Source organism: Lactuca virosa, chromosome 4, assembly GCF_052849685.1.
Source record: "Lactuca virosa cultivar CGN04683 chromosome 4, Lactuca_virosa_CGN04683_v6, whole genome shotgun sequence".
NCBI classification, from domain to species: domain Eukaryota; kingdom Viridiplantae; phylum Streptophyta; class Magnoliopsida; order Asterales; family Asteraceae; genus Lactuca; species Lactuca virosa.
The window spans coordinates 280,543,074-280,563,067 of record NC_136429.1 but is presented as its reverse complement, the minus strand read 5'-3'; positions in this window follow the sequence as shown (position 1 = coordinate 280,563,067).

The window sequence follows — 19,994 nt, the reverse complement described above, 5'->3', positions numbered from 1 at the left end:
TCTCATGAGGCTTCAACTGCCTCGACACATATGCTATCACGTGGCCCCTCTGCATTAACACTGCACCCAACCCGAAGATAGACACATCGCAGTAAACCACAAAGTCCTCCACTCCCTCCGGAAGAGCTAGTACCGGAGCTTCGCACAATCTCTGGCGAAGAGTCTCGAATGATGCCTGCTGCTTAGGCCCCCAAAAAAAAGTAACGCCCTTCCGGGTCAATCTGGTGAGAGGAACCGCAATTTTGCAGAAATCCCTGATAAACCTCCGATAATAGCCGGCCAATCCCAGAAAACTCCTGATCTGGGATGGGGATCTCGGCACCTCCCATCACATGACTGCCTCAATCTTGGCCGGGTCGACCAATATCCCATTCTGATTAACGAGATGCCCTAGGAACTGGACTACTCGTAACTAGAAATCACACTAGGAGAATTTGGCATATAGCCTCTCCGATCTCAAAACCCCCAAAGCCTCTCTAAGATGCTCCTCGTGCTATTCCTTGGACCTCGAGTACACCAGGATATCGTTGATGAACACGATCACCGATCGATCCAACATGGGCCTGCACACCCGGTTCATGAGATCCATGAACGCTGCCGGTGCGTTGGTGAGCCCGAAAGGCATCACCACAAACTCGTAATGCCCATAACGAGTCCTAAAAGCTGTCTTCTGAATATCCTCCTCGCGTACTCTCATCTGGTGATACCATGATCTCAAATCAATCTTGGAAAACGAAGATGCACCCTGCAACTGATCGAACAGATCGTCGATCCTCGGAAGTGGATAACGGTTCTTGACCGTCAGCTTGTTCAACTCACGGTAATCAATGCACATCCGGTGTGAACCATCCTTTTTCTTGACAAAAAGGATCGACGCTCCCCAAGTCGAGCTACTTAGTCGGATAAAACCGTTCCCCAACAGCTCTTGAAGCCGCGAGGATAACTCCTGCATATCGGGCGGCGCAAGGTGATAAGGTGTCTTGGCAATAGGCTCCGCTCTCGGAGCCAAATCAATCTGGAACTCCACCTGCCTCTCGGGAGGCACACTCGGTAACTCCTCGGGGAAGACATCTGGAAACTCACTCACTATCGGAACCTCGGCGATAAATCTCGGTCTTTTAACAACAACTCGCGTATCTATCACATACACTACAAAACCCATGCAACCCTGCTGAAGACTCTGTCTGGCTCTGGAAGCCGAACGAAATGCTTACCCAGATCGGGTACCCTCCCTATACACCGTAAGCACTCCCCCACTAAGATCTCGCATGGTCACTAACTGACGCTCGCAGTCAATCACAGCTCCAAATCGACTCAACCAGTCCATGCCCACGATGGCACAGACATCACCCATCGCGATCGGTACCATATCTATCGGGAACTCAACACCAAAAATCTCAAGCACACATCCTCGGATCATATCAGTAGCTAGCACCGCATGCTCATCTGCTATAGAAACTCTCAGAGGTTGACTCAATGCCTCACATCGGGTACTGATGTGGCGACTAAACGCTAATGACACGAAGGATCGACTCGCACCCGAGTCAAATAAAACCAAGGCAGGTACGGAATTCACAAGAAAAGTACCTATACATATCACAATATAAGCACAATATGACTCAAGATAGAATAAGTAAGAGAACATATACCGGCTACGACATCAAGTGCTGCGTGGACCTCCTCTGCTGTCAGCTGAAAGGCTCTCCCGCGAACCTTCGGTGCCTCGGCCTTCGCTGGTCAACTCTCTGTAGCTCGAGTAACAGAAGATGCAGATCCATGTGCTGATCCCTGTAGCAGCTGGGGACACTCGGCCTTCCGATGGCCGATCTGGTTGCAGTGAAATCAGACTGATAATCCCTTGGGGCAATCCCTCGCTATATGCCCCTCCTTGCCACATTTGTAGCAACATCCCGCTCGATACGTACCCTCATGACTCTTGCCGCACTTCCCGCAAGTGCGACCCTTCTGTCCCCCAGCTCTGGTATCAACGGGCTTAGCCCGCTTTGTCGATGACTGCGACTGTACTGGCCTTTGGTCCCTACCCCGGGACTCCTCCTCCTCCCAGGACTGCAACTCAAGCTCAATCTCCCTCCTCCTGGCATTGGCCTGAAGCTCGGCCAATGTCCTGTACGACGAGTTCGCTACGAACTCTCGTATATCCCTCCTCAGTATGCTCAAATATCGGCTCACACGTGCCTGTTCAGTGGACACGTGCTCAGGGTAAAACATCGCCCTCTCCTGAAACATCCTCGAAATCTCAGTCACTGATTCTGTCTTCTGCTTGAGAGACAGAAACTCCTGCGCCAATCGTTCCCTCTCCACAGGGGGAACATACTCGTCTCGGAACATCTGAACAAACCTCTCCCATGTCACTGCAGCATGATCCGCAGAGGTAAAGCAGGCTGTCACAAACTTCCACCAGTCCTTCGTTCCCAAGCGAAGCTGGTTCAGCGCAAACCGAACTCTCAAGTGATCTGGGCAAGAACATGTGTAAAAACACCCCTTGATATCAGAGATCCATCTCATCGTAGAAATCGGATCCTGAGTCCCATCAAACTCTGGTAGCTTCATGTTGCCGAACTCCCGGAACAACGACGAGTCACCTCCCTGTGGCCTAGCAGCGGCGACAGCAGCAGCAGCCTCAATGAGAGCAACATATCGCTCATCAAACGTCTCAATCAATGTAGTCTTAATAGACCCAAACATCTCGGGAATCTCTGCTCGGATAGCTGCGGCCACCTCCTCGTGAATCATCCTCCGGATCTCATCGTCACTAGTCCCACTCCCTCCGGGGTTGTGGCGTGTACCCACCATGATATCTGTGAAACACAACATAGAATAATCAGAGACTCGCTCGAGTATAATCACACTCGATCACTCGCCCTACTTGGTCCTTAGCATCCTAAGGATTCTTACTTGGGTTGCTCACCGATCCGGTGCTTTCAGTAGTACGGACCCAATACTACCTTCCACACCGCATCAGTATTCACCCCAAGTCCTCCTCCTAGCATTCCAGATCACAAGTACTCTATGCCTCTCCGTACACAGGCTACTCTCTAGTAGGCCTCTCATAAGCTCCTCTCTGCTACCTACTCGCACTCAAAGCAATTCACAGTAGCAGTAACTCCTAGGCTAAGGCATCACAAATCAGGCCACTCTAGTCCTAAAATATGAAATACCTAGCCTATTCTCTAGCATGCATAATATATCTCATAATATCTCATAACACATACGGTAAGGGTATTTTAGGAAATCACCGTTCGGCGCTGGCTGATTGTACACACTGCTCTTTTCCGCTTTTCTGTTAGAAACTCTTACTCGTTTTTAGAAAAATCGTTTCTCTTGAAAATTTTCCTCAAATCCTCAGTTTGAGTCCAGACATACCCGAAGGTGCATCCGAATCCCTCAAACCAAGGCTCTGATACCAACTTGTAACAACGCAGTTTTTCAAACAAATTTTTCATTTTTAATACACATAAAACTCATATATTATATTTCATAAGAATCACAAGTGTCTCAAATGTCAACAGTCCACAAGTGTAAATCACAATCCCAGAATCATAAAATAATCTCTCGCCAGGGTGTACAATCATGACAGTGCCTTCCCACGATCCTCGGAACTACCTGAAACACATAAGACATAACACGGTAAGCATATAGCTTAGTGAGTTCCCCAAAATACCACATACAACACAATACATTAGCCACTCGAGGCTATAACTCTGTAAGACCCTCTGGTCAATGTGTCTCAGTGGAACCCTCCAGTCCCACGGCTCGTTGGACCCAAACATCTCGGGAATCTCTGCTCGGATAGCTGCGGCCACCTCCTCGTGAATCATCCTACGGATCTCATCGTCACTAGTCCCACTCCCTCCGGGGTTGTGGCGTGTACCCACCATGATGTCTGTGAAACACAACACAAAATAATAAGAGACTCGCTCGAGTATAATCACACTCGATCACTCGCCCTACTTGTTCCTTAGCATCCTAAGGATTCTTACTTGGTTTGCTCACCGATCCGGTGATTTCAGTAGTACGGGGCCAATACTACCTTCCACACCGCATCCGCATTCACCCCAAGTCCTCCTCCTAGGATTCCAGATAGCAAGTACTCTATGCCTCTCCGTACACAGGCTACTCTCTAGTAGGCCTCTCATAAGCTCCTCTCTGCTACCTACACGCACTCAAAGCAATTCACAATAGCCGTAACTCCTAGGGTAAGGCATCACAAATCAGGCCACTCTAGTCCTAAAATATGAAATACCTAGCCTATTCTCTAGCATGCATAATATATCTCATAATATCTCATAACACATAAGGTAAGGGTATTTTGGGAAATCACCGTTCGGCGCTGGCTGATTGTACACACTGCTCTTTTCCGCTTTTCTGTTAGAAACTCTTACTCGTTTTTAGAAAAATCGTTTCTCTTGAAAATTTTCCTCAAATCCTCAGTTTGAGTCCAAACATACCCGAAGGTGCATCCGATTCCCTCAAACCAAGGCTCTGATACCAACTTGTAACAACGCAGTTTTTCAAACCAATTTTTCATTTTTAATACACATAAAACTCATATATTATATTTCATAAGCATCACAAGTGTCTCAAATGTCAACAGTCCACAAGTGTAAATCACAATCCCAGAATCATAAAATAATCTCTCGCCAGGGTGTACAATCATGCCAGTGCCTTCCCACGATCTTCGGAACTACCTGAAACACATAAGACATAACACGGTAAGCGTATAGCTTAGTGAGTTCCCCAAAATACCACATACAACACAATACATTAGCCACTCTTGGCTATAACTCTGTAAGACCCTCTGGTCAATGTGTGTAAGTGGAACCCTCCGGTCCCACGGCTCGTTGGACCCAAACATCTCGGGAATCTCTGCTCGGATAGCTGCGGCCACCTCCTCGTGAATCATCCTCCAGATCTCATCGTCACTAGTCCCACTCCCTCCGGGGTTGTGGCGTGTACCCACCATGATGTCTGTGAAACACAACACAGAATAATCAGAGACTCGCTCGAGTATAATCACACTCGATCACTCGCCCTACTTGTTCCTTAGCATCCTAAGGATTCTTACTTGGTTTGCTCACCGATCCGGTGATTTCAGTAGTACGGGGCCAATACTACCTTCCACACCGCATCCGCATTCACCCCAAGTCCTCCTCCTAGGATTCCAGATAGCAAGTACTCTATGCCTCTCCGTACACAGGCTACTCTCTAGTAGGCCTCTCATAAGCTCCTCTCTGCTACCTACACGCACTCAAAGCAATTCACAATAGCCGTAACTCCTAGGGTAAGGCATCACAAATCAGGCTACTCTAGTCCTAAAATATGAAATACCTAGCCTATTCTCTAGCATGCATAATATATCTCATAATATCTCATAACACATAAGGTAAGGGTATTTTGGGAAATCACCGTTCGGCGCTGGCTGATTGTACACACTGCTCTTTTCCGCTTTTCTGTTAGAAACTCTTACTCGTTTTTAGAAAAATCGTTTCTCTTGAAAATTTTCCACAAATCATTAGTTTGAGTCCAGACATACCCGAAGGTGCATCCGAATCCCTCAAACCAAGGCTCTGATACCAACTTGTAACAACGCAGTTTTTCAAACCAATTTTTCATTTTTAATACACATAAAACTCATATATTATATTTCATAAGAATCACAAGTGTATCAAATGTCAACAGTCCACAAGTGTAAATCACAATCCCAGAATCATAAAATAATCTCTCGCCAGGGTGTACAATCATGCCAGTGCCTTCCGACGATCCTCGGAACTACCTTAAACACATAAGACATAACACGGTAAGCATATAGCTTAGTGATTTCCCCAAAATACCACATACAACACAATACATTAGCCACTCGAGGCTATAACTCTGTAAGACCATCTGGTCAATGTGTCTCAGTGGAACCCTCCAGTCCCACGGCTCGTTGGACCCAAACATCTCGGGAAACTCTGCTCGGATAGCTGCGGCCACCTCCTCGTGAATCATCCTCCGGATCTCATCGTCACTAGTCCCACTCCCTCCGGGGTTGTGGCGTGTACCCACCATGATGTCTAAGAAACACAACACAGAATAATCAGAGACTCGCTCGAGTATAATCACACTCGATCACTCGCCCTACTTGTTCCTTAGCATCCTAAGGATTCTTACTTGGGTTGCTCACCGATCCGGTGCTTTTAGTAGTTCGGGCCCAATACTACCTTCCACACCGCATCCGCATTCACCCCAAGTCCTCCTCCTAGGATTCCAGATAGCAAGTACTCTATGCCTCTCCGTACACAGGCTACTCTCTAGTAGGCCTCTCATAAGCTCCTCTCTGCGACCTACTCGCACTCAAAGCAATTCACAGTAGCAGTAACTCCTAGGCTAAGGCATCACAAATCAGGCCACTCTAGTCCAAAAATATGAAATACCTAGCCTATTCTCTGGCATGCATAATATATCTCATAATATCTCATAACACATACGGTAAGGGTATTTTAGGAAATCACCGTTCGGCGCTGGCTGATTGTACACACTGCTCTTTTCCGCTTTTCTGTTAGAAACTCTTACTCGTTTTTAGAAAAATCGTTTCTCTTGAAAATTTTCCTCAAATCCTCAGTTTGAGTCCAGACATACCCGAAGGTGCATCCGAATCCCTCAAACCAAGACTCTGATACCAACTTGTAACAACGCAGTTTTTCAAACCAATTTTTCATTTTTAATACACATAAAACTCATATATTATATTTCATAAGAATCACAAGTGTCTCAAATGTCAACAGTCCACAAGTGTAAATCACAATCCCAGAATCATAAAATAATCTCTCGCCAGGGTGTACAATCATGACAGTGCCTTCCCACGATCCTCAGAACTACCTGAAACACATAAGACATAACACGGTAAGCATATAGCTTAGTGAGTTCCCCAAAATACCACATACAACACAATACATTAGACACTCGAGGCTATAACTCTGTAAGACCCTCTGGTCAATGTGTGTAAGTGGAACCCTCCAGTCCCACGGCTCGTTGGACCCAAACATCTCGGGAATCTCTGCTCGGATAGCTGCGGCCACCTCCTCGTGAATCATCCTCCGGATCTCATCGTCACTAGTCCCACTCCCTCCGGGGTTGTGGCCTGTACCCACCATGATGTCTGTGAAACACAACACAGAATAATCAGAGACTCGCTCGAGTATAATCACACTCGATCACTCGCCCTACTTGTTCCTTAGCATCCTAAGGATTCTTACTTGGTTTGCTCACCGATCCGGTGATTTCAGTAGTACGGGGCCAATACTACCTTCCACACCGCATCCGCATTCACCCCAAGTCCTCCTCCTAGGATTCCAGATAGCAAGTACTCTGTGCCTCTCCGTACACAGGCTACTCTCTAGTAGGCCTCTCATAAGCTCCTCTCTGCTACCTACACGCACTCAAAGCAATTCACAATAGCCGTAACTCCTAGGGTAAGGCATCACAAATCAGGCCACTCTAGTCCTAAAATATGAAATACCTAGCCTATTCTCTAGCATGCATAATATATCTCATAATATCTCATAACACATAAGGTAAGGGTATTTTGGGAAATCACCGTTCGGCGCTGGCTGATTGTACACACTGCTCTTTTCCGCTTTTCTGTTAGCAACTCTTACTCGTTTTTAGAAAAATCGTTTCTCTTGAAAATTTTCCTCAAATCCTCAGTTTGAGTCCAAACATACCCGAAGGTGCATCCGAATCCCTCAAACCAAGGCTCTGATACCAACTTGTAACAACGCAGTTTTTCAAACCAATTTTTCATTTTTAATACACATAAAACTCATATATTATATTTCATAAGAATCACAAGTGTCTCAAATGTCAACAGTCCACAAGTGTAAATCACAATCCCAGAATCATAAAATAATCTCTCGCCAGGGTGTACAATCATGCCAGTGCCTTCCCACGATCTTCGGAACTACCTGAAACACATAAGACATAACACGGTAAGCATATAGCTTAGTGAGTTCCCCAAAATACCACATACAACACAATACATTAGCCACTCTTGGCTATAACTCTGTAAGACCCTCTGGTCAATGTGTGTAAGTGGAACCCTCCGGTCCCACGGCTCGTTGGACCCAAACATCTCGGGAATCTCTGCTCGGATAGCTGAGGCCACCTCCTCGTGAATCATCCTCCGGATCTCATCGTCACTAGTTCCACTCCCTCCGGGGTTGTGGCGTGTACCCACCATGATGTCTGTGAAACACAACACAGAATAATCAGAGACTCGCTCGAGTATAATCACACTTGATCACTCGCCCTACTTGTTCCTTAGCATCCTAAGGATTCTTACTTGGGTTGCTCACCGATCCGGTGCTTTCAGTAGTACGGGCCCAATACTACCTTCCACACCGCATCCGCATTCACCCCAAGTCCTCCTCCTAGGATTCCAGATAGCAAGTACTCTATGCCTCTCCGTACACAGGCTACTCTCTAGTAGGTCTCTCATAAGCTCCTCTCTGCTACCTACTCGCACTCAAAGCAATTCACAGTAGCAGTAACTCCTAGGCTAAGGCATCACAAATCAGGCCACTCTAGTCCTAAAATATGAAATACCTAGCCTATTCTCTAGCATGCATAATATATCTCATAATATCTCATAACACATAAGGTAAGGGTATTTTAGGAAATCACCGTTCGGCTCTGGCTGATTGTACACACTACTCTTTTCCGCTTTTCTGTTAGAAACTCTTACTCATTTTTAGAAAAATCGTTTCTCTTGAAAATTTTCCACAAATCATTAGTTTGAGTCCAAACATACCCGAAGGTGCATCCGAATCCCTCAAACCAAGGCTCTGATACCAACTTGTAACAACGCAGTTTTTCAAACCAATTTTTCATTTTTAATACACATAAAACTCATATATTATATTTCATAAGAATCACAAGTGTATCAAATGTCAACAGTCCACAAGTGTAAATCACAATCCTAGAATCATAAAATAATCTCTCGCCAGGGTGTACAATCATGCCAGTGCCTTCCGACGATCCTCGGAACTACCTTAAACACATAAGACATAACACGGTAAGCATATAGCTTAGTGATTTCCCCAAAATACCACATACAACACAATACATTAGCCACTCGAGGCTATAACTCTGTAAGACCATCTGGTCAATGTGTCTCAGTGGAACCCTCCAGTCCCACGGCTCGTTGGACCCAAACATCTCGGGAAACTCTGCTCGGATAGCTGCGGCCACCTCCTCGTGAATCATCCTCCGGATCTCATCGTCACTAGTCCCACTCCCTCCGGGGTTGTGGCGTGTACCCACCATGATGTCTAAGAAACACAACACAGAATAATCAGAGACTCGCTCGAGTATAATCACACTCGATCACTCGCCCTACTTGTTCCTTAGCATCCTAAGGATTCTTACTTGGGTTGCTCACCGATCCGGTGCTTTTAGTAGTTCGGGCCCAATACTACCTTCCACACCGCATCCGCATTCACCCCAAGTCCTCCTCCTAGGATTCCAGATAGCAAGTACTCTATGCCTCTCCGTACACATGCTACTCTCTAGTAGGCCTCTCATAAGCTCCTCTCTGCTACCTACTCGCACTCAAAGCAATTCACAGTAGCAGTAACTCCTAGGCTAAGGCATCACAAATCAGGCCACTCTAGTCCAAAAATATGAAATACCGAGCCTATTCTCTGGCATGCATAATATATCTCATAATATCTCATAACACATACGGTAAGGGTATTTTAGGAAATCACCGTTCGGCGCTGGCTGATTGTACACACTGCTCTTTTCCGCTTTTCTGTTAGAAACTCTTACTCGTTTTTAGAAAAATCGTTTCTCTTGAAAATTTTCCTCAAATCCTCAGTTTGAGTCCAGACATACCCGAAGGTGCATCCGAATCCCTCAAACCAAGGCTCTGATACCAACTTGTAACAACACAGTTTTTCAAACCAATTTTTCATTTTTAATACACATAAAACTCATATATTATATTTCATAAGAATCACAAGTGTCTCAAATGTCAACAGTCCACAAGTGTAAATCACAATCCCAGAATCATAAAATAATCTCTCGCCAGGGTGTACAATCATGACAGTGCCTTCCCACGATCCTCAGAACTACCTGAAACACATAAGACATAACACGGTAAGCATATAGCTTAGTGAGTTCCCCAAAATACCACATACAACACAATACATTAGCCACTCGAGGCTATAACTCTGTAAGACCCTCTGGTCAATGTGTCTCAGTGGAACCCTCCAGTCCCACGGCTCGTTGGACCCAAACATCTCGGGAATCTCTGCTCGGATAGCTGCGGCCACCTCCTCGTGAATCATCCTCCGGATCTCATCGTCACTAGTCCCACTCCCTCCGGGGTTGTGGCGTGTACCCACCATGATGTCTGTGAAACACAACACAGAATAATCAGAGACTCGCTCGAGTATAATCACACTCGATCACTCGCCCTACTTGTTCCTTAGCATCCTAAGGATTCTTACTTGGTTTGCTCACCGATCCGGTGATTTCAGTAGTACGGGGCCAATACTACCTTCCACACCGCATCCGCATTCACCCCAAGTCCTCCTCCTAGGATTCCAGATAGCAAGTACTCTATGCCTCTCCGTACACAGGCTACTCTCTAGTAGGCCTCTCATAAGCTCCTCTCTGCTACCTACACGCACTCAAAGCAATTCACAATAGCCGTAACTCCTAGGGTAAGGCATCACAAATCAGGCCACTCTAGTCCTAAAATATGAAATACCTAGCCTATTCTCTAGCATGCATAATATATCTCATAATATCTCATAACACATAAGGTAAGGGTATTTTGGGAAATCACCGTTCGGCGCTGGCTGATTGTACACACTGCTCTTTTCCGCTTTTCTGTTAGAAACTCTTACTCGTTTTTAGAAAAATCGTTTCTCTTGAAAATTTTCCTCAAATCCTCAGTTTGAGTCCAAACATACCCGAAGGTGCATCCGAATCCCTCAAACCAAGGCTCTGATACCAACTTGTAACAACGCAGTTTTTCAAACCAATTTTTCATTTTTAATACACATAAAACTCATATATTATATTTCATAAGCATCACAAGTGTCTCAAATGTCAACAGTCCACAAGTGTAAATCACAATCCCAGAATCATAAAATAATCTCTCGCCAGGGTGTACAATCATGCCAGTGCCTTCCCACGATCTTCGGAACTACCTGAAACACATAAGACATAACACGGTAAGCATATAGCTTAGTGAGTTCCCCAAAATACCACATACAACACAATACATTAGCCACTCTTGGCTATAACTCTGTAAGACCCTCTGGTCAATGTGTGTAAGTGGAACCCTCCGGTCCCACGGCTCGTTGGACCCAAACATCTCGGGAATCTCTGCTCGGATAGCTGCGGCCACCTCCTCGTGAATCATCCTCCGGATCTCATCGTCACTAGTCCCACTCCCTCCGGGGTTGTGGCGTGTACCCACCATGATGTCTGTGAAACACAACACAGAATAATCAGAGACTCGCTCGAGTATAATCACACTCGATCACTCGCCCTACTTGTTCCTTAGCATCCTAAGGATTCTTACTTGGTTTGCTCACCGATCCGGTGATTTCAGTAGTACGGGGCCAATACTACCTTCCACACCGCATCCGCATTCACCCCAAGTCCTCCTCCTAGGATTCCAGATAGCAAGTACTCTATGCCTCTCCGTACACAGGCTACTCTCTAGTAGGCCTCTCATAAGCTCCTCTCTGCTACCTACACGCACTCAAAGCAATTCACAATAGCCGTAACTCCTAGGGTAAGGCATCACAAATCAGGCCACTCTAGTCCTAAAATATGAAATACCTAGCCTATTCTCTAGCATGCATAATATATCTCATAATATCTCATAACACATAAGGTAAGGGTATTTTGGGAAATCACCGTTCGGCGCTAGCTGATTGTACACACTGCTCTTTTCCGCTTTTCTGTTAGAAACTCTTAGTCGTTTTTAGAAAAATCGTTTCTCTTGAAAATTTTCCTCAAATCTTCAGTTTGAGTCCAAACATACCCGAAGGTGCATCCGAATCCCTCAAACCAAGGCTCTGATACCAACTTGTAACAACGCAGTTTTTCAAACCAATTTTTCATTTTTAATACACATAAAACTCATATATTATATTTCATAAGAATCACAAGTGTCTCAAATGTCAACAGTCCACAAGTGTAAATCACAATCCCAGAATCATAAAATGATCTCTCGCCAAGGTGTACAATCATGCCAGTGCCTTCCCACAATCCTCGGAACTACCTGAAACACATAAGACATAACACGGTAAGAATATAGCTTAGTGAGTTCCCCAAAATACCACATACAACACAATACATTAGCCACTCGAGGCTATAACTCTGTAAGACCCTCTGGTCAATGTGTCTCAGTGGAACCATCCAGTCCCATGACTCGTTGGGCCCTCCGATCCGGTATGGTTGGGACCCTCCAGTCCCATGGCTCGTTGGACCCTCCGGTCCGGTCTGGTTGGGACCCTCCAGTCCCATGGCTCGTTGGACCCTCCGGTCCGGTCATAATATAGCATATATCACACAGACAATTGCACAACTCAAGTAAGCACATAAAGTCCTTCTTGTCACACATAAATACCACTCCAGGTAAAGTATAGTGAGAAGACTCACCTTGTAAGCTAGCTAGTAAGAATCTCGTGCTCGGAAATCCTCGATCTAACCTCCACCTATCATATTAGATAAGCATCTATAATCAATACCCCACTCTTACTCAAATACACCAAAAGTCCTCTTACTCTCTTTCTAACCCTTGGAATGGGTAAAAGACCATTTTACCCCTCCCTGGTCTCAAATGCTCATATTTGACCCAACCATAAAGTCAACAGAAGCCAACACGAGTCAACAGTCAAAGTTGACCTGACTCGCCGAGTGCACTCTTGTGACTCGCCGAGTCCACTTGTATCCTCAGAGCTCTCCCTAGGGTTTCACTCAGCTCGTCGAGTTGACTTCCAACTCGACGAGTTATCACTGGGTCAAGAACGTTGGGGCAACCTGATCCGACTCGTCGAGTCATCTCATAGAATCGGCGAGTTGATTCATTCGAATTTCTCATTTGGGCACTTGAGGTCAGATCTGCAACTCCAACCTCTAGATCTAGCCTCCTAATACCCAAAATTCACGTAAAGGTTTGATCTTGATGACCATGCATGACATATATTGCTCTATATGCCATCACTACTCCATTAATGCTTCCAAAACACAAAACTCCTTGGTTGATTCACTAAAGCTCTAACTTTTGGATTCTCTGGACCTCACAAGGTCCAGATCTGAAGTCTAAACTCGAAAAGGGGCTTGATGCACCCATAGCCCCATCAAGAAGGTGTTACAAGCCCTAAATCTCAAGAACATGAGATCTAATCTTCCTACAAGAAAGGTAAAAGCTTTTTACCTTGGTCTGAAGCTTGAGATGAAGAAGAACCAGATCTACTAGCCCTCCCTTCTTGATCTTTGATGAACCTTCCTTCCTCTTCAAGGAAATGAGCCAAAATGAACACAAGATTAGCTATCCTCACCACTCTAGCTCACTATGGACGTTAGGGTTTCTCTTAAGGGTGTAAGGGTTCTGGTGAGCCGAAATGGAGGCTATAAGTGCCCTTAAATAGGCCGCAGGCCCGAGAATTTAGGGTTTCCTTCAGCAGCGCTGACTCGGCGAGTTGCCTCACAGACTCGTCGAGTCCATTCATTAATCCACGTCACCAGTCACGATTCTACTCGACGAGTTGAGGCACCAACTCGTCGAGTCACCCCACAAATATCAAATTAAATGATAAAATAATATACCTGGGAATTCGGATGTTATATAGGGACTCTCTGAGTACATAAAAGACATTAGAAACCAGACATGTAATTTTTACTAACCGACGACTTCAGTAATTTATTCAACCGATTAAATATTAGACAAAATTGCAAAAATGGTCCCTGTGGTATGCATTTTTTTTGGGGGTTTAGTCCAAACCCCGACTTTTTTTGGCTTCGTGGTCCTTTTGAACTAGTTTCATTGAGGATTTGGTCCCTCGGTAAACTGAAATGACTTTAATACCCCTGAGTATTTATTTTCTATTTCTAAATTCATTTCTTTAAGTTTTAATATTTATTATTCGTTTTACTAATTAAAAATTGAAAAGGCTCTCTCTCTCTCTCTCTCTCATGTGACGTATTCTCCAAATTCAAAACCCTCAATAGTGCAGGTCATTTATTCTTCCTTGTACTCAAGAACAGAGGAAGAAATCATTACCCATTACATAAATCAGAAATCCTAAATAGAATAATCAAGCAAAAGAAGGAGGAAATGGCGTTAGCTACAAACGAAGGAGGAAATGGGTGACTCCGATGGTGGTTGTGGCGACTTTGTTGGAGAGTAGTGAACAAAGAACCACCGACTCTTTGTTCATGAATCAGACGTGATACCGACTAATCCACAAGAATCAGATATGAAATCAACAATGGAGAACATATAGGTTTATGTCTTGGTATCAGCCATATCTATTGCAGATTTCGTGGTTACAAATCTTCAGGCAATCATGGGTTTTAATGGCAGATTCCACCTTTCATTGCTTCATTAATATTACCCTATCTAAAAACTACAATTTTGTTTTGGAATTTGACTTCAAATGTTTGAAATGAGAAACTCAAGAGCTGTTCTTGTTCTTTTATTTAGCTTATGTTTTCAACTTGTATTCAATGGTGACTTACAAAGCACTTTTGGAGATAAAATCATCCATTGATCCTTCAATTTCATTGCAATGGAGAGGAAATGATTTCTGTAAATGGGAAGGGGTTCGGGAATGCTTGAGAGGTCGAGTTTCGAAACTTGTTCTTGAAAATTTGAACTTGATTTAGACATTTGATTCAAGAATCATCAACCAGTCGGATCAGATTCACGTTTTAAGCTTAATGTAAAACTCAATCTCCGGTCAAATTCCTAATATTTCCAACCTCGTCAACCTTAAATCACTCTATCTTTCATACAAAAACTCCAATATATCTTCAAGAGATTTGCCAAATAAAGATTCGCAAAGCTAGGTCTGTAAACGAGAGAGAGAGAGAGAGAGAGAGGCCCTCTCTTTATTTCTTAATTATTAAAATAGATAAATATACATATTAAATTAAAAAAATAAAAGAAAAATGAAAAATAAATATATGAGGGGCATTACAGTCATTTCAGTTTACTGAGGGACCAAATACGCATCGAAACTAGGCTAAAAGGACCACCAATCCAAAAAAGTCTGAGGTTTAGACCAAACCTCAGAAAAAATGCATACCACAGGGACCATTTTTGCAGTTTTGTCTAAATATTAATACCTACATAGTTAAAGCTCACTAGCCTTGAACCCACTCTCGTGGAGAAGAAGTCTTCAAAAGACGATGAGCCATGTACCACAATCCGGCCAATCCTAGCCAATTTGAGGTCCGGGGCGAAATAGAAGATGAGGCCCTTGAAATTACATAATTTTATAATCAAATAATTTCATGTACTAATTCACTAAAATGTACAATTATTTGAGGTTGCTACCGCTTAAAAAATAAACTTCATCGGTGAACGCATGTCTGAAGACTTTCAAGTTTCGATAAATGTATCTTTCGCGATGCATAACATAGCTATGTCATGTGCATAAATTTTTATTCTCCAGGCAAAAAAAGTGAACAAAGCCACTATATTTGTACCACATTAGAGATATACCTAATGGAGGAGGCAAACAATAAGACACATCGATAATTTGAGATTGCCATACGGGAAAAAAAAAGTCTCTAACAACATTTTTAAACGAAAAAGAAAGTTGATTCTGTTTTACATCTAACTGTTGAACTTTATATTAAAATTATTACCAAAGTAATACCAAATTAAATATGAATACAAAAATTTGATTTCTACAATGAAATTAGCAAATAGATAGAAATTAAAAAATAAATAAATAAATAAGAAATGGAAAGGGAATCGTTTGCGTCGTTTTGAGAGACACAAAAAGTATTCCTAAACAGCCTTTAATAATTAATAAGTAAAATATATAAAAAAAATCAATACATATTTCTTGATAACTGAGAAGTTGTTTGCGTGGGAGGCACACAACATTTAATAGATTATTAAGTAAAATATACTATTAAAAATTTAAAAGATGCATTAACCAAAGATCGAACCGGGCATCTACGACATTAATTACTACCGATCTACCATCTCAACTACAAGCGTCGTATGCTTTTTTAGCCGCATATTTTATTTTATATCATAAAAACCGTATATATATACATTAATCGTAAATTTTAGGGGCCCCGATATTTAGCGAGACCCGGGGCGGTCGCTCAGATTGCCCATGCCCTAGGGCCGGGTCTGAATCCAAGATTGGACCTACATAGTCGACCCAAACTAGCCTTGAACCCACTCTTGTGGAGAAGAATTCTTCAAAAGATGATCCGCCATGTACCCAATCCAAGATTGGACCAAATCTGTAATTAAATTACAAACAAAAACAACTTGGTGTATAGTTTTCATTCAATACATCTCCTACCACCTAATTTCTTATTTTCATATTTTTACATTTTTAATCCATGAGTTTGGTCGTTTAATTTTACTTTGTAATCAGTCACCTTTTCTTTTTTTTTTTTTTTTTTTTTTACCGTTTTGGTTTATATTTATAATATTAATTACAAATTTGATCGCACATTTTTTATTCTTATAGTTTTAACCCTGTTTTTTTTTCTTTACAATTTTGGTTATCTCGCCCCTTACTATCTTTTAATTTTTTTTCCAGATTTAGCTCAAATTTTTAATTTTTATAACAAATTTGTTCCGTCTGTTTTCCTTTTTGTTCCCACACTTTTCCGTTTTACAGTTTTGGCCAAGATATTTAATTAATATTACTAATCTAATTTACTCACTCACTTTTTGAAAATGATAGCATGTCTTGCATAAAATTATATTTGTCTCAATGAATAAAACCTGCCATATCTCTTTCGTGTAGAGGTTTCGATCCCCCCTACATACAATTCCTTTTATAAATTTTCAACCCCTACCCAAAAAAAAATCTTAATTCTTTTATATTTTTAGCCAAACTTTTAATTTATTGCTCCTCAAACATTTTAATTTTACATTTTTGATAATTCTTTAAATTGTTTTACAAATTTGGTCAAACTGTTTTTACAAATCTTTCCCAATTTTGTTCTTAACTTCATATATCCTTTAAAAGCAATTTAAAAAAAAATTACGAATTTGGTCCAAAGTCATTTTTGTAAAATTTCTATAATATTTTCTTTTCAGTGAAAAATACCTATTTACAACTTTTTTTTCATCTTTTTTACAACATTCTTTTACAGAGTTAGTTTTTATAAGATTTTTTTATTAATTAATTATCTTTTTTTTGTAAATTTTGTATACCTTCTTTTTATGCATGTTATGATATAAGGTTTTTTTCATAAATTATTTTTTTATTGTTGGTTTTAATGATGAAAATGATCACAATGTTTGTTATATTGTATAATGCCACCTTATGACATTTAGTTTCATAATTACAACGCAAATACATAATCTTTGTCCGTATATTTTTTGTAATTAAATTTGATGCTAAAATTTCTACCGTGGTTTTAGCCATGGATCTAAAAAGCTTGAGATGGTGCACCTCAAGGCGTGCCATGACACGAGGCGTGCTGTAACCGTTACGAAAACGTAAAAAACGGATTTGTTAAACGTGGCGCCCAAATAACGTGTCAATGTGTGCCTTATCGCGTTATGACGCGAGTTTTTTTTTCAAGGCACGAGTTATTTTCGGTTTTTTTATCGGTCTAAAGCATATACCACTGCCAACGATGTCAAGGACGAGCAACGGATCTACTTCGACATCCATAATCACACAACCTCGATTTCGAAGACCCGTTTCTACAATCTGCTAGGGCTCCCACAATCTGACAGTCTGATCAATCCGGAAACCATCCCCAAAGTAGCCATCTTGGAAATGTTCTATCAAATGGGGTACAAGGAAACACTCACTGTTGTATCCAAGTTCAAGAAACCCAATCTTCCACCAACTTGGAACACCCTTTTCACCATCTTGTTCAAATCAATTTCTGAAAGGGTCACACGCAATGACTGTGCAAGCAAGCTCGTCATGGGTCTAATGTATGGCCTATACACTGGTGAAAAAATAGACTAATAGACTATGGTTCTATCCTCTAGGCTCAATTCATCCAGAGCACTCACTCTGTTACTCGTCACAGTGAGATCTCATGTGCGCGTTTTTGGACCGTTGTTGTCAACAGGGTTATTAAGCAGCTCAAAATCACAGTGATGACTGATGCACTGATGGCTCCCATTGCGACATTCCATACAACCGATATCATTATGGAAGATAAGTCCAAGTTTTCTTTCATTGGCTCAATTCCGGAAGTAATGTTTCGTGATGTTCCTCCCTCAAGTAAAATTCTAGAAGGATACTGCACTCTTACTCCTTCAGGCCCTCGTCCTTTAACTGATGAATTCCAAGCCATTTTGGCTGAGGCTGATAAACCCAAGAAAGGGGGCAAAGGGTCCAAGAGAACTACCAAGAAAGATTCTACGAAAGAAGGAACTTCTGAGGCTCCGAAACCTCCATCTAAGAAGCGAAAGGCTCCTACTACCTCTACTGCTGCACCAAAGCGAAGGAAACAACCCGCTAGAAGGCGAAAGTCTCCCACTCCTACTCCATCTCAGAGTGAAGGCGAAAATTCAGATTCTGATACCGAGTCGGAGATTCGCATTGAGGAGGATCCCCTTGTTCGCAATGAAGAAGATGAGTCCATTCACACTGAAGAACAAGAACACGTTCGCAATAAGGAAGAAGCACAAGTTTACATTGAGACCCCGTTTCCTAATCGTGAGGTAACTCTACCCCTTCATGATTCTGTTTCTTCTCCACCTCCATCACCAAAAACAACTACTTCTATACCAATCACCATTGCTCCTCTCCCACCACATGTATCAACTCAAACACCCACAACTATTCCAGTATCAATACTTATATTCACAGATTCCACAGTTCCACCTCAAACCTCCACAGCACCTGTAAGTTCAGTCAACGTATCTGATACGGGGGCTAACACTTCAGGTTTTTAAACTCATATTACACCACCCATCTCTCCCATTCGCAAAGATGACCCGGAAATGATTTTCGGAGATGATGACGCTGATGATTTGGAAGGATTCACTTATAGTCCTTTTCAAATAAGGATTGACAATGAAGATGATGTCTCTACTCCGAAAGCGGAATTCAAATCTCTTCATGAGAAGCTTGATCAGCTGCTTCTCGCATCCAGCGTTTCCGCTTCTGAAGCTTACTCCAAAGCTGCGGTTGAGTCAATCCTTGAGAGATTCACAAAGGAACATATTGCCAACACTTCTACTTTATCCATGGCAGTTTCTGACTCTGCTGTTGTTTGCAAGGAAACGAACGAAAAAGTCGATAAACTAATTGCTGACACAAGGGAATTCATGGAAGCCTACCAGGTTACCTACAACGCCAATACCACAACAACGAACAAGGCTATTTTGAATGTTGGTGCCATGTTCCAAGCAGAAAAGGCGAACTTTGCTGAACTTTGTACCGTGTTCAAGTCCGATCATGAAGCATTCCAGACTTCTATCGATGCAAAACTCACAAAGCTTCAAGCAGATTTGGCGATGGAGAACAAGATCATGGATGCTCTCGTAGTCAAAGAAGAAAAGTGTAAGGTGTTGGAAACTAAGCTTCACTACACTAAAAAGAAGGTCGGTGATTTGCTAGCAGAGAAAGCAGTCACGCGAAGTTGTATTTATGATGTTAATGGACCGCTCTCTGATATCATTGAGACCTGTGATCCCATGATTTCCATCACAGTCTGAAAGCATCTGGCTGAAAAGCTACGACCGGTGTTCGCAATGTTGCACCGTTTGGAGGGTGTTTCGACGCCGATGTCTT